Genomic DNA, 16,861 nt, shown 5'->3' with positions numbered 1-16,861 from the left:
GCAACCTCAGCACCGCGGTCTCTCATAACCCCGTTCCAGTGCCATGAGACAGAAGTTGGCCATTTCTTCTTCTTCATCATCAGAAGAATCATCAGATAGCCATGTATCTGTTCCAGCAATTAAGCTGACTTGCTGTTGTTGCTTCTTAGCTTCCTCAAGCTTCTTTTCATAGTAAGCAACATCACTGAGGATAACAGGGGGAATATCGTGCGTAAGAGCCCTCTTCTGAAACACACTCGAAGAAAACTCGACCTTGCGATTTTCAGGACACTGAACGTGACGGAAAGTATTCTCAATGCTCTCGAACCATTGAAGAAGCCCAGTTGCTCCCTCAGAACCACTAAACTTGAGTGGTTTAGCCAAGTTAAAAATCTTGAAATTGCATGGAGCATTGTTGTTGTTGATGGCTTGAGTTATTTGAGCATAAAGACTTGGGAAGGCAGCAGCCATTTGCTGCGCGATAATTTCCGCCAGTTCGGCATTCGCCATCTGATTGTCGCGTCGAGGAGGCATTCCAAAAGAGGAAACATGAGAGGAAATGAGTGAGAGAGTTAGACGAAAAGAATGAGATGAAACAAATCTGATGAAAGCAAGGATAGTGGTCATTTGTTTGTTACTACAAAGCAACAAACGACCTGGGTGATTAATCAAAGCAAATAGGTCAAAAATAATGTATCGCGAAGACATGCTCGCCTATAAGTGGACACTAACCCCAAGAGTTCCCAGGTAAGAGTGACTGGTCCGATCATGAGGATTTGTATGAACACTCTAGCCTTAGACAGAAAAATCAGGGTACAGGCACCCACCCTTCCAGTTTGCATGTGTTCACATTATTTAGACCAACTTTGACGGGATTTTGAAAATTCAAAGGGGTTCAAAACCTAACAGAGGGTTCAAAACCTAGTAATCAATCATCCTAGAACAGAGGATTAGTTTTCAAAGCGGTTTTGAAATTTATGTTCTTGTTGTGGTCGTCGCCTAAGGATAGGTGACGGTATTGTTTTATGACTAAACGCAAGTGAACTCGCGTTAGGGTCCTAGAAAGGTTATAGACTAGGTCAAAGTATTACTAATAACCTAATTCCCTATAACCATGGGCTCTGATACCAACTTTTCTGTCACACCCCGACCACGTGGAACAACAAAACGTGGCGGAAACGTCGGGGAGTGTTGTAACAGAATCATTGTTTCATAACACATGGAAATTGAAATATTGTTTTATTGATTAAATGGACTCATTGTTCTAATACAATCAAATAAGTACAACTATGATCTTCCAAGTTTTAAAGTTGCTAAGGCACGAGTCCATCCTAAATGTAGCATATATCAACAATCATCTCAAGACGGCACCTGAAACATGTGTAAAAATAGGTACGTCAGCATAAAAATGCCTGTGAGATACATAGGTTTTGTGAAAATGGGATTCATGACTTGAGTTTAAAGAAAACGTTTAATAACAGTCAGTCATGAACCTTGTAATTTGCTTCGTCTTGTAAATCATTTAAAAAAAATGGTAAAATCAGATGATATGTAAAAATAAGAGAACACTATGTGGTTAAATGGATAACCATGTAAAATGAGTTTGTATAAGATAAGTCGTTCGTAAATCATTGTCTTGTGAAAAGTGTGTTATTTGTATAAAATGTTATATGACCTAAATTGAAGTGATTCAAATAACGCTACGATATGTGATACCATACAAACACTTATATATTGGAAGTACCAGCGGCGTATCCACCATGCTTGTATCATATTACACCCGCCTCGTTACTTAAGTCACTTACGCAAACCAAACCACCAATATAGAATGTTCATGTTTAAACCAATAGTCCAAGGTTATTGTATAACTCAAGTTAAATGTAAACCATGTAATGTATAAACAAAAGTTATGTATGGTAAGTGAAATGAGATTTCTTAAACCACAAGTAAAAATTGTACAAAACAAGGTGTTTGAATAAATCAAAAGTTATGCTTTGTAAAATAATGTAAGGTTAAACGAATAACCTTATAGTAGCATATTAACAGTATACTTTGGATTTGTAAATAACATATTAAAAATATGTTTTGGTTTGTTGATAAAATGCATAGGTTGGTTCTGTACAATACCACACATGAGAGTATATCAAACTATACTTTTTGGGAGTATATCAAAATATACTTTAAAGGTGCGATTTAAGAATTCATTCAGACCTAGTGCATCAAACTACACCTTTGAGACTATAAGGATACCACAAAGGAAATCCCTATTTGGATGGAGAAACAAATTGGTTTCAGACATTCCATGACAACAGGAATGGGGTGTCTAGTCCTATAGCGCTATATCATACTACCAATCGGTCTGGTGAACAAAATAAGTACTATTCCAACAATTACTTTTGTAATCTTTGAGAAATCAGTGTTTAAACCATAGATAGTCATTTAGTTTGTCAAAAGATAAATACTAACATGTATAATCAATTATACTTTGAAATCATGAAAATAACAGATAGGTACACATGCTTCACCCCAAAACAGTTGAAAACAGTAAAAGAGGGGAACTATGTACTCACCTAAGATTGCTTTGAAGTTCTTGTATAATAACCAGATAATGCTAAAGATCACGGGATATCAAACGGCACCTAATAGGTAGCTATGTTAATATACCGGACCAAATCGGAAGGATCGGATAGTATGCGGGTTCGTAAACCAAACGAGTATGGAGACTCGTGTAATATGGTTTAACAAAGCCTACATACTAAAATGAAACCTAACCTAAGTGCTTGCGACCCATCACGACCCGTTTAGGTAGCTTATGCTACCTTAACGCGTCGTTCGCGTAGAACGCGTCTGGAACGCCTAACATCGTGACCACAAGGTATAACCTCGGAAGGTTACGGCCATGGTCACCTAATGTGTTTGGTCGGATCCTAAAGATCGACCAAATGGGTCGGGTTCGAAAGTATAAGCGATGGTTTAGATCGCTTACCTTACGACCCTATATAAGCACTATACTAAAAGTGACGAGCTAAGCATGTTAGAACATGCTTAACTAAGTTTAGAAAACAGGTTTGGCATCAAAACAAACGACTTTGATGCCTACGAGTAGTTTGGTTACAAAATACGCAAGAATGCGCATTTTGGCCGAAACTACGACTCGTCACTGAGCCTAGATAACGTGGTAATCAGTAGGTATAGTCACTACGGACTATAACCATCGTGATCACGCTCACGTTATGAAGTTCTAATGAACTTCGGGTTGACCATAGGCTGGTCAATGCAGAAAGTCAACAAAACGTTGACTTTCGGACTCAAAAAGCGAATAAAAGAACGAAAGAATACTTACGGAGGGTCCCCGAATGCTAATCTAGATCAAAGAGCTCAGGTATGAAGCAAAGGCATCAACTTAGAGCATTTTGATCAGATTGTGTGGGTTTTTGGCAACAAGGGGGGTATTTATAGGAAAAGTAGAACCGTTAGGATCGTTTATCGAATATCGTGCCATGATCTCGCCCGTACACTTGTCGAACTATTGTGGTTACTGAATAATGGCCCTTGGCTCTTGATTGGGTGAAAGGGCATTGCCCCTTGAACGAACGAAAGGCCAACTGCAAGTGGGTTCAATGAATCTGCTGTACTGGGGACCCCTTACGGACCGTATGGCTTATGGCTTACGGTCCGTAAGCCCCTAGTTTGGCAGTTTTACAGTTTTGGTCCCTGCAGCTCCAAAACTTGGTATTTGATGCATTTTTGACACGTTTAAGCCCTGTTAACCTCATTTCATAGCTCTAAAATGATGTTAAAGTATAGGGAACTTAAAATGTGCTCAAAAATATCTCGGATGTCGGTTCGTTTGGCCGTACGGTCGCGATGTTCGGTTAATTACGACGGAATGCGCATAAGCGCGAAAGACGATCCAAATTGCGCGACGAATGGATTTTTCTCATGCCATACACTAAGGCATAATATAAGGATGCTTACATAAATTTTTGTATGTCCGGATGTATTCAGAACGTTAGTTATGCGCGAAAGTGCAAACTTGTGCACTTTTTGACATTTTTAGCCCCTGAATGATCCAAAAGTTTGTTTTAGCATACCAAACCCCTCAAAGCCTATTCCTAAGCTATGTAAAGGATATTTATGGTATGTCTAACTTATGGACATGTTCCGGAATGTTCGTTACAGTTCAAATTGGCATACTTTTGCAGTTTGTCAAGTTTAGTCCCTGTAAGCGAATTAACTTGTTTTTGCCATACCAAAGCCTTCAAAACTTATTTCTAAGTTATGTAAAAGTTATTTAAGGTATGTTAAGCCTATGTCACTATTCCGGAGTGTTCGTTGGATTAAACTGGTTATTTTTACGCATCAGAGTGCGTATAACCTTCTAGAGAGCGATTTAATGCTTAAAATCGAACAAGAGTTGATGTGTGCAAATGATATACATATTTTTACGAATCCCAAGTATGAGATACAATATTTCATTGTTTTGGAATATATTTGATGGTTGAAGTGACACAGGTGTCACATTAGGTGCGCTTGTTGGTGCATATTTGTGACAACAACTTAGATTTGGTCTTTGGATATCTTGTAATTAGTTAAACGATAAACGGTTAGCGGGTTTAGCTTTGTAATAGTTAAATTACAGAGTTTGGGCTAAACAAAACACAATTGGGTCTAGGGGGACAAATTGGGCTTTGCCCATGTAGTAAACCCTGGTCCAAGTAGCAAACTTGTGTTATATAAACAAGGCTTTGCTATAGGGTTTAGGTTAATCAGCCAAAACAGAGTTTGAGAGGCATTAGAATTCGTGAGAGGCAAGAGAGGCTTGGACGAATTTGAGTGTTGGTTAGGGTTTTGATTGATTGCAATTTGTGAGATTGATAATCAATAGAAACCCGGTTTGATTGGAATTCATGTTTCTATTCTTCTACTTGTTTCTGTGATATTCTGATCAAGAGGATTCCGCACTCTTGATTGGATTGACAATTCTGTGAAAGATCTATACATCAAGGGGACCAACAAGAGACCCAATTGGGTTTCGCTTATCCCAAACTCTATAATTTAACTATTACAAAGCTATACCCGCTAACCGTTTAGCGTTTAACTAATTACAAGATATCCAAATACCAAATCTAAGCTGTTGTCACAAATATGCACCAACAAACTCCCCCCTGACAATAGCTTCATAAAATAACTTTGTCTTCAGTCCTCTTGCAATCTTCATGTAATCTTGCACTGTCTTTGGTCTTTGGATAGCTTCAGCTTCAATAGCTTCTGTCAGCCATAGACTCCCCCTTGACAATAGCTTCATAGTGTAAATTTGTCTTCAAACATCTTGCAGTCTTTTGGTCTTTGGATATCGTCAGCTACACAGTTTCTGACATCAACAGTGCTGGTATTCGCTTTGAAAATATGGCGACATTATTTATATGATACTCAATGTACGATCTTCATGGATCATAAAAGTCTTCAACACATATTCAATCAAAGAGAATTAAATATGCGTCAACGATGTTGGATTGAATTGTTGAACAACTATGATTGTGAAATAAAGTACCATACGGGCAAGGCGAACGTTGTAGTGGACGCCTTGAACCACAAGGAATGAGTTAGAACTTTGAGAGTTCGAGCCTTAGAGATGACAATTCACACGGATCTTACCACATGAATCCGTGATGCACAACAAGAGGCATTTAAAGAAGAACATCTTAAAGCAGAGTCACTCCGTGGCATGGAAAAACAGTTAGTGCCGAAAGAGGATGGAACTTTGTACTTTGTAGGATGACTTTGGGTTCCACTCTTTAGAGGCCTTCGAGATCTTATTTTAGAGGAAGCACATAGGTCAAAGTACTCGATCCATCCTGGATTAGATAAGATGTACCAAGACTTGAAGGAGTACTATTGGTGGCCTAACCTCAAAAAGGATATCGCTACCTATGTCGAAAAATGCTTGACCTGCGCGAAGGTCAAGGCAGAATACCAAAAACCCTTGGGTTTGCTGCAACAATGCGAAATTCCCGTCTGGAAATGGGAACAAATATCGATGGACTTCATTACGAAGTTAGCCAGGACCTCAAGAGGCCACGGCATGATATGGGTAATCATCGATAGGTTGACAAAGTCCGCACACTTCTTGCTGATTCGGGAGAAGGATAGTACAGAGAAACTAGCGGAACTCTATCTCAATCATTTCAGACCGAGATGGTCGCTTCATTTCAAGAATATGGAAGTCTTTTCAAGAGGCCTTTGGATCTCACTTAAATCTAAGCACGACTGTTCATCCACAAACTGACGGCCAGAGCGAACGAACAATCCAAATACTCGAAGATATGCTTCGTGCGTGTGTTATGGATTTGGGCGGCAACTGGGATACTCACTAACCATTGGTTGAATTTTCCTACAACAACAGCTACCACACAAGTATACAAGCTGCACCGTTTGAAGCTCTCTACAGTCGAAAGTGTCGCTCTCTGCTATGTTGGGCGGAAGCGGGCGATAAACAACATATCGGTCCGGAATTAGTCCAAGAGACTATAGATAAAATCTTTTAGATTCGAGACCGTATCAAGGCAGCTCGCAATCGACAAAAGAGCTACACAGACAAGAGACGGGAGCCATTATCTTTCGAGGTCGGAGACAAGGTCTTGTTGAAAGTCTCACCTTGGAAGGGCGTAGCAAGATTTGGTAAGCGTGGAAAGCTGAACCCCCGATATGTAGGACAATTTAAAATCTTTGAAAAGATTGGCACCATTGCCTACAAGCTGAAGTTACCAGAAGAACCAAGTAGTGTACACGATACATTTCATGAGTCAAATCTTAAGAAGAGTCCAACACAAGAAACAGTTATCATCCCGACGGATGAAGTTCACATTGACGACAAACTCCAATACACTGAAGAACCTGTTGAGGTCATGGATTGGAAGATCCAGAAAACAGTATCAAGTTAGTAAGAATTCGTTGGAACTCTCGACACTGACCCAAATATACTTGGGAACGTGAAGATCAAATCAAAACCAAAATACCCCCACCTGTTCGAGAATACTCCTACAAAGGATGACTTAGCTTGAATTTCGGGACGAAATTCTCAATAACAGGGAGAGAATGTGACAACTGCCACTTTTCGGTAACTTTCTTACACTTAAAGTATTCATTTTTAGCCATATTTTTATGCATTTTGAACACCCGAACTGCGTATTTCGTGACATACACTTAGAATACTCATGGAATACTTACTTAGGATGCATATGATTCATTTTTATTAAGTACATTTGACACAGTTTAAACAATGCATCAAAACTACTAGAAAAGCACCTAGTAAACTAGCATTCTGACGAAAACGCAGGATCCGCAGAAACCATCTAGATGACATCTTTAGGACTCAGACGAAAGTCCAACATCTAATATACATTAAACCCTAACTATGAATGCAAGGGTTTGGTTTAAAACTTTCCCGAAGTCCGACAACACTAAAAATTGCCCGAAAAGCACTAAAAGTGACAATTTCAACACTTTTCCGCAGAAATTCTGCAGAAATCAGCCATTTAATATTTTTACAACATGTAAAAGTGCAGTTTAACATAGAATTCATATGAGGATATCTTCGGGTACCATCCGAACCAATATCTACATCAATTCACACAAGTTACACAACTTAGCGTTCAAATACCGACTAACGGAAACAAAGCGGAACGAATATCCGAACAATGTCAGATCTTTTTTTAGTAACCATCTAACATTATTTGGGTCATTTAAGACTAGTTATGATCACAAAACACCGTAACACATTTAAAACACTAGAACACTTAAGCTTACGAAGTTTCCAAACATTTCACCTAAGAAAACTAACACATTTTAACAAAGAAAACAAGTTGCAACCATGGGTACACCCCCCCCCCCCCTGTCCCCCCATCTTGGCTCAACTAGTGGGACCCACCCCCAAGTTGTTTCCACAAATATCTTAGATATTTGCTAGTGTTTGCAAGTGGATCAAGTGAGTGATAAAGGTGAAAGAGTTATTACATCTAACTTACCAAAACTACTAAGCACTTTTAACCATTTTTCACTTTTCTTAACACACAAATAAGAACTCTCTCAACTATCATTTTTTAGCCAAGAACACCCCATAAACCCACTTCATTTCAAGCATTTTCCTTGATGAACAAGATGGATTTCCATGAAACTTAGGAAGATCAAAAGCAACCACAAGTTAAAGCAAGCATTTCCTTCCATTCAAGAGCTTTCAATCATCAAGATCATCCTTTTTCTTTGCTTTTATCATCATCTAGATCATCCCTAGCCACAAGAGCTAGAAGTGAGCCTTCTAAATCTCCTTTCATACTTATTTATGTATTTATTGTTTAAAGAACAAGCTATAACTAAAACAATCATACAAAATAAGATGAAAATACAAAGAAGCATAATAAAAATCATGATATATAAGATTGTTTATGTTGTGATTTAAAGCTTATTTCTTGCATATTTGATCTAGTATTGATGAATATCATATGAATAACTTGTTAGATGATGTTTAAAAACATGATCTAACAAGTGTACATGAGAGTGTTAAAAGGGTTTTGTTAAACATAATGTTTAATGGATGATCATAATATTTGATATTGTTAAAGTATATAAAGTTTTTAACTAAAAATAATGCTTTTACAATATTTGTAAAAAGAAACATACAAGATGGGTTTTGTATAAAAGTTTGATAAAACTAGAAGTAAAGTATGATTTTTGAACTAGTAAACATAGGAAAAGACCATACCAAAACCCTACATGATTATGAGTTCATCTTGTTAAGATTTTGATATAAATCTCATATGTTTTTGTTAAGAACCATATAAGAACCTGTTGTTGATTTTTATAAAGAAAAAGATATGTTTTTTTATAAACATGGCAAAGTATATATTTCAAAGGAAATATGGCCATTTTTCTTAAAAATCATAAGTTATAAAAACTATTATTTTTAACAAAATCTCTATTAGATTAAAAAGATTTTAAATAATAGTTTTAATAAAAGCAAAGTTTGTTATAAATATATATTTTTGAGAAAATATATATTTAGTTAACTTAACAACTTATGTGCTATGTGTTATTTGTTTGTATTAGTTACATGTATGATAACTAGGAACTTGAATACAATGGTACAAATAAACACAATGTACATTTGGACTAAAGTCTTACAAGACTACATGTAAATACGCCTTAAAAACAACTTACGGAAATTCCGAGCCTTCGGACACAACTTATGCTCAAAACGGTCGACGGGCGAATCTATGAACATATTGCCATTCCGAGGAGTTACTACGACGCTTAGGCGATCTTTCAACGCGAATACATACAACTCACCGACAACAATATCCGGATGTTTTGAAAACTTATAAAAACTATTATGTATTCTTTTAATTAAAAAGCCTATATTTAGTAACTTTAATAAAAATGAAAGAATATATTTTTACAAATGGGCTTATTTTATACAAAAGGGCTTATTTTATACAAATGGGCTTATTTTTAACACATGGGCTTATTTTATACAAATGGGCTTATCATCCTAAATGGGCTTAACATATATACATGGGCTAAGCCCAATATCAAAACTCATGGGCTAAGCCCAATACCAAACATATGGGCTAAGGCCCAATAACATTTAGCCCAATAACCTTTAGGCCCAATACTATTTAGGCTTAATAACATTAATCCCAATAACATGAATACATGGGCTAAGCCCAATACCAAACATATGGGCTAAGGCCCAATAACACTAAGACATGGGCTCGGCCCAATGACATATAATTAATGAAAATACAATTATACAATTTATTCAGACAAGACCCAATGATACAACTCACAAGATACAAGATTTAGTATACATATATATATATATATATGGTGAAATATGTATATATGTATAACAGTTTAACAAATCATGCATCTAAAACACAGTTCAACGAGAAACAAAGACATACAAGTCTTACACACATTCAAGACACAAGACTTGTACTTAAGTCATTTATAAAGACCGAAGTGTCTAACAAATATAAGAACATTTGTAGGTCGTAACACTATTCAGGACGACCGCACGTGAGATCATAGTTACTTCTATTCACGGACGCGATTCTGTGAGTTCATGCCCCCTATTCATTTTATATGTTTTACAACTTTACAACTATCGGGGAAAATACCTGTTTATAGTATGATAAGTCATGGAATGAAACACCTTAGATCATGTGCGATTAGGGTCATACATCTAAGCACCATTAATCCATTTTGGACCAAGGTACAGAGGGTTAGATCTAATGGGTATTGGCGAGCCCCACTCTTGGTCGTGGACCCATACAGAAAAGTGCGTTTGTGTCCCAGTCGATAGTAGTCGACACGAAATCGTCTAGGTTTGGATTGCTTCCTAATTCGTCACACATATTAATGTCCTCACGAAACATTAATGATCAACGATTTCATTGACGCTTTACATACTACATCATTACATACAGATACATTTTATACAACTCACATTTTATGGATACATTTTATACAACTCACATTTTATGGATACATTTTATACAACTCACATTTTACAGATACATTTTATACAACTCACATTTTACAGATACATCTCATACAACTAAACTGCATGAACTCGCCAACTTTTGTTGATGTTTTTAAACTTAACATGTATTTCAGGAAATTAGTGGACCATGTAGACATTTCAATCAAGGAAAGCAAGTATCAAGACTCCATATCACCATTTGAAGGGTTTGCCTGTTATATACCGTCTCTTTGCGGTGATATAGTTGTTGGGTTTTTCACATGTTTATCAAAGTTACTTTATCCTTATAAAATAAAAACGCAACGGAAATAATTATTTAAAACATGTTACTTACAAGATATAAAGCCCATTTTATATGTAAAACCCAATACCCGGATCCATATACGAACATGCATGCTATCAAAAATAAAACACAATCATAGGGTGTTTAGAATACTACCTTCCAAGGAGTAAAGGATATGAAGAAGATGTTGCTTCTTGAACGGTTGCCTTCAAGTGTAGAAGACCTCAAGCTTGTATACCCCAAGCCTTCCAACAAACACCTCATGTTTAGTTAGGATTTCTACACTTATGAACTCACTAGAAAAAACCCTTATGAAGACCAACTCTTGGCTGAAATCATCTAGGGAATTTTGAGAGTTCTTGCACTTGAAAATCACTTGAGAAAACCTCTAAGATGGCACCCATGTTGGCTAATTTTTAGAGAGCTTTTACAAGTCTTCACTTTTTTTTGTCATACAAAATGCTTATTAAAAGCATGAGAGAGAATGCCACCCACATTGACCAATCTTGTGCCATCTTACACATGCAAATGCAGGAAGGCTTATTGGACCAAAATGGTCTTGGAAAGACCACCCAATCACAAGTCCTCTAACCATGCAAAATGCATGTGATCTCATTGGACCAAAAGCAACTTGGGAAAAGTACATGTTGGGGGCGGCCCACGTGTTTATTTTTAAAAAAATTCAATTTCTTTTATAAAATAATTTAGGTCTTCATTAATTTTATAACTTTTATAAAATCATAACATCACATGTTGTAAGACTTATACAACTTTTATTATGTTATTTAACCCATTAAATAACAAAATAAAATAGTCTCTCAAAAATAAATTATCCATATAATTTATTAGTTTGTGAAGTACAATTATTTAGAAAACCGATTTCTAAATATTATAAGTGTTAATATTTATTCGTTTGATCATATCATAAATAAATATTATAAGTGTTTGTCTAGCTTGTATTTGGGTATGACTCGACTTGGATCATAACGTACTAGCCACATCAATTTAATATGTGTCTTGGGCATACAAAATCCAACAATCTCCAACTTACACAAGATACATAGAAGATTGATGCAAGTAGTAAAGACCACCTAACTATAGTTTACTACCCCTAATACGTATGACTATATATCCCATTCAATAACATCATCCCCTTCAAGTCCCTTACTTGAAAATGAATTTAGGTGAATCTATCATTTATCCTTTCGTTATAGATGGCATGTTAAATCCAGAGACATAAAGTGATCACTCTCTGTTGATTTAACTTTAGCAGGCCTTAGACATCTTACTCTCAACGAATAAGAGGAACAAATCCCATCTTGAGTATATACGTCTCTCACAATCACCTTGTATCACACCTGAGCTTAGCTTTATGTACTGTCATATTACTAACAGCGAAGAAATAAGTCAAGGCATAATATTTGCTGAATATCAAGACCCAATATGTATCTCAGGTCAGAGGATACTATGATATTCTTATTTACTCAAATTTACTTATGATCAATCATAAATGATTCCATGCAGTAATATTTGAGAGCGAGTCAGTCCAATATTTGTATCCCACAAATATCTATGAACTTTGGCAGCAACACTTTGCTCTATATTCATACCTAATGAATATCCACCAATCGAAGTTCATAATAGTCTTACATTCATATTTGTTCCCACAAGTATGATCGACTACGGACATTTAGAATAAGAAACTTATTCACGGATTTAAACATGGTAAAATGGAACATAACTCAAAATACCATAAAGACTTATAATAACAGTTGTTCCAATATCCAAATACAAAATAGATCAAATCCAATCACTAGAATATCGAAGTCCTAAGGCACAAGTATGACCCTTCATGCTTTGTCCATTCAAGGAGCTTCGTGAGTGGATCCGCAATATTTTGATCAATGTGAACTTTGCGAAAACATATCTTTCCCTTTTCCAACTTCATCCCTTATGTAGTTGAAACTCCGCTTAATGTGCCTAGTCTTTTGATGTGCACGAGGTTCCTTGATTTGAGCAATCGCACCATCGTTATCACAAAGATCTCTAGGGGTCCTGAATGGTACGGACTTCCCCTAGACGACAATAATTCAAGTGGCAGATCCACATGCATCATCTCGATTAATGAAGCGGCGATGTATTCTGATTTTGTAGTGGACAATGCTACCCTGATTGTGATCGAGAATCATCTCGATCAGCTTGGAAACTCGTATCCATGTAACCCTTTACAACGAATTCCGAAACTCGCATCCCTGTAACCCTTTACAACAAGTTCTTCTTCACCAGATCCATATATTAGAAATATATCCTTAGTCCTTCTAAGGTATTTCAATATATATATTCTTAACAGTCACCCAATGACCGTTACTCGTTGGTATCTTCTCATCATGCTTAAAGCGCATAACTTGTCCGGTCTAGTGCATACCATTACATACATAAGGAGTCCTATAGCTGACGCATATGGGATTCCTTTCATTCTTTCCTGCTCATCCTTTGAGCTTGGACATTGAAACGTTTTCAATATTGTCCCTTTTTGAACAGGTACCAAACCTTTCATAAAGTTCTATATCTTGAACCATTTCAAGATTTTGTCAATGTATGCACTTTGGTATAAACCTATCAAGCGCCTTGATCTATACCTATAGATCTTTATTCCCAAAATATAGGCGGCTCCTCCAAGATCCTTAATGGAAAAACAACTTCCAAGCCAGGTTTTTACACCTTCCATTGTTGGACTGTCTTTTCCAAATAGTAGAATATCATCGACATACAATACTAAGAAGGTAATAATGCTCCCACTAGCTTTCTTATACACACAAGCTTCATCGACGTTCTTGATGAATCCATATTCCCTAATCTCTTCATCAAGACAGTGATTCTGACCTCTAGATGCTTGTTTCAATCCACAGATTGATATCTTTAACTTGCATACTTTGTTAGGATGTTTTGGATCGACAAAACTTTCAGGTTGAACCATACAGACATCTTCCTCAAGATATCTATTAAGGAAAGCCGTTTTTTACATCCATTTGCCAAATCTCATAATCATATTATGCAGGTATGGCAAATAATATCCTAATCGACTTTAGCATCGCCACAAGTGAGAAGGTCTCATCACAATCAACCCCTTGAGTTTAATTGAAACCTATTGCTATAAGTCTTGCTTTATAAGTATCCAAGTTACCATGCATATCTGTTTTCTTCCTAAAAACCCACTTATTTCCAACCACTTTGGAATTAAGAGGTGCTACAACCAATTCCCATACTTGGTTGTCATACATGGATTGCATCTCTACGTTCATGGCTTCAAGCCATTTGTCATAATCAGGTATTAACATTGGATCATGGTATGTGGTAGGTTCACCCGAATCTACCACGTAGCATCCATCCATGAAAAATCCATATCTTTCAGGTGGACTACTAATTTTACCAGATCTTTGAACGTTTTGTGTGTATTGATCAACCACTTGATCGTTTTCAACAACCTCTTGTTAAGTGCTAGTATCAACCAAACGTGCATCTGCTTGTGGTTCTCAATCCTCATCAAGTTCCACTGTTCTACTAATTTCTTTCACAAGGAACTTAGCTTCCAAGAACTCAGCCTTTCGAGCAACAAATACCTTTTACTCTATTGGATCGTAGAAATAATATCCTTAATCATCTTTAGGTAATCCTACGTAGATACACTTAGTGGATCTTACTTCCAATTTATTTGAGGTGTATTGCTTCACATAAGCTTCACAACCTCATACCCTCAAATATGATTATGATGGAACCCTTCCATGTCACACCCCCAAAATCCACCCACGGAGTATCACCGCTTGGGAGCGTGACTGACCAGGATCAAGCCACCAATCATATTGAACATGTAAGTACTAAGTAGAAGTAAATGTAATTTAACCAAACCAATATGAAAGGTGTTCATAACATAAGTGCATTATCAATGTTTAGAGGAATCATAAAAATAAACCCAATATAAGTATGAATATGTAATGTCAAAATGTTTAATCAAAGCATACACGATTCTTGTCCACAACGACCGCACCTCCCAGTGCAAGCTCCATGTCTACCTAACGACCTGCAAGGCATGTAACAGAGAGTCAACAACTAGTTGAGCGAGTTCACAGTGGGTTGTTTAGTAATAGTGTTCTTATCGTAAAACGTTTGTTTGTATAGTAACCCATGTATCGTTATAATTTCATCGCGGCCCTCCAGGCATGTTTGCGAAGATTAGTGGGGGTTTCCCATGTATTGTAGACTAGTTTTATTTGTATCGCGGCCCTCCAGGCATGTGTGCGAAGTTTAGTATCAGTATCGCGGCCATTCCAGGCATGTGTGCGGAGATCAGTATCAGTATCGCGGCCATTACAGGCATGTGTGTGAAGAGTAGTGGGGGCTTCCCCATGTATCACTAGTCTAGCAGTATCTATAAGTGACCTTTCCCAACCGAGGTCAGTATTTCATAATTCCCAACAACAACGTAAGTACAGATAATCATCCAATCCCATTCCCTACCCCGGGAATCCCATGCCTTGGTAAGAGTGTGAACTCACCTTGGTTTGCTCGGTTTGTTATTGTGCTTCTAGTGTTAATTAATGGTTAGGTCCGTTACACACGACCTAAGGTACATTGCACATAAACTCAATGTAAGTGTTTACGTTCAAATAAGGTTTACAATTCCTTGGTGTCCAAACAACTGTGTTCCGTGTGATAATCGTTTACAGATTGACATGACATAGATTGCACATACATACAGTAACAGACAGTATCATACAGTAACATACAGTATCATAAAGTAACATACAGTGCCAGGATAAGTGTTTTTCATTCAACATTTAACCTGATTCAAGCTCTGAATGTTATTAAACTTGGACCTTTGTGACATTACACATTATACTCAGACCTTATGAACCAAACAACAAACTCGGACCCCTTTAATGTTTGAAAACTCAGACCATGTGTTTTGTTTACAAAACTCGGACCATACAAGCATCATAAAAGTTGGACCATGTATTCAATCAAAAAGTCGGACCATACAAGCATCATAAAAGTCGGACCACGTATTCAATCAAAAAGTCGGACCATACAAGCATCCTAAAGTCGGACCATGTATTAAATCAAAAAGTCGTGTCACACCCCGACCATGTAAGACAACAAAACATGGCTGAAACGTCGGGGAGTGTTGTAACAGAATCATTGTTTCACAACCATGGATTAAACAATTTCATTTTATTGAATTAAATGTATTACAATGTCTTAACAACAAAGAAAATATAACATAGTTAACTAGTCTTGCATCTTTTAATGTCACTAAGGCCTCGTCCAATCCTATGTGAGCATGCATCAATATCATCATCAAATATCATCAACTATTGTACCTGAAACACATGTGAAAATACATCAGCATAAAAATGCCGGCGAGTACATAGGTTTTGTGAAAATAGATTTCATGACTTAGGTTTAAGAAAATGTTAAATGAAAACTTGTCATGAATCCAGTTTAAGTGTTTGCTTTTATAAAACGTTTGAAAAGCGATAATAAGGTAGATGATATGTAAAAGAGTAATGTAAGGTTAAATGAATAACCAAGTAAAAATGAGTTTGTATAAAATAAGTTGTTTGTAAAACAATGTCTTGTGAAAAATATGTTATTTGTGTAAATTGTAATAGTCCAAATTGAATGATTCAAATAACGCTACGATATGTAATATAATACGAGCACTTATATATAGGAAGTACCAGCGGCATATCCACCATGCTTGTATCACATTACACACGCCTCGTTACCTAATTACTTCCCTAACCCAACGGTTCAAACAGTTACAAATGGTTCATGTAAATCAACAGATATAACCGGTTCACACGGTTCAACAGATACAAACGGTTCACACGGTTCAACAGATACAAATGGTTCACATAATTCAATGGTTACAAACGGTTCACATGGTCAAGTAGTTACAACGGTTCAAAACGTAATTCAATGTGGCCATATGCTGGATGAGCATGTGCAACAAAAAGTCATGTAAAACAATGTGCTAGCATGTTAAGTAAACATAC

This window comes from Helianthus annuus, chromosome 4 (assembly GCF_002127325.2).
Source record: "Helianthus annuus cultivar XRQ/B chromosome 4, HanXRQr2.0-SUNRISE, whole genome shotgun sequence".
NCBI classification, from domain to species: Eukaryota; Viridiplantae; Streptophyta; class Magnoliopsida; order Asterales; family Asteraceae; genus Helianthus; species Helianthus annuus.
The sequence above is the reverse complement of the archived record's forward strand: the minus strand, read 5'-3'. Positions refer to the sequence as shown.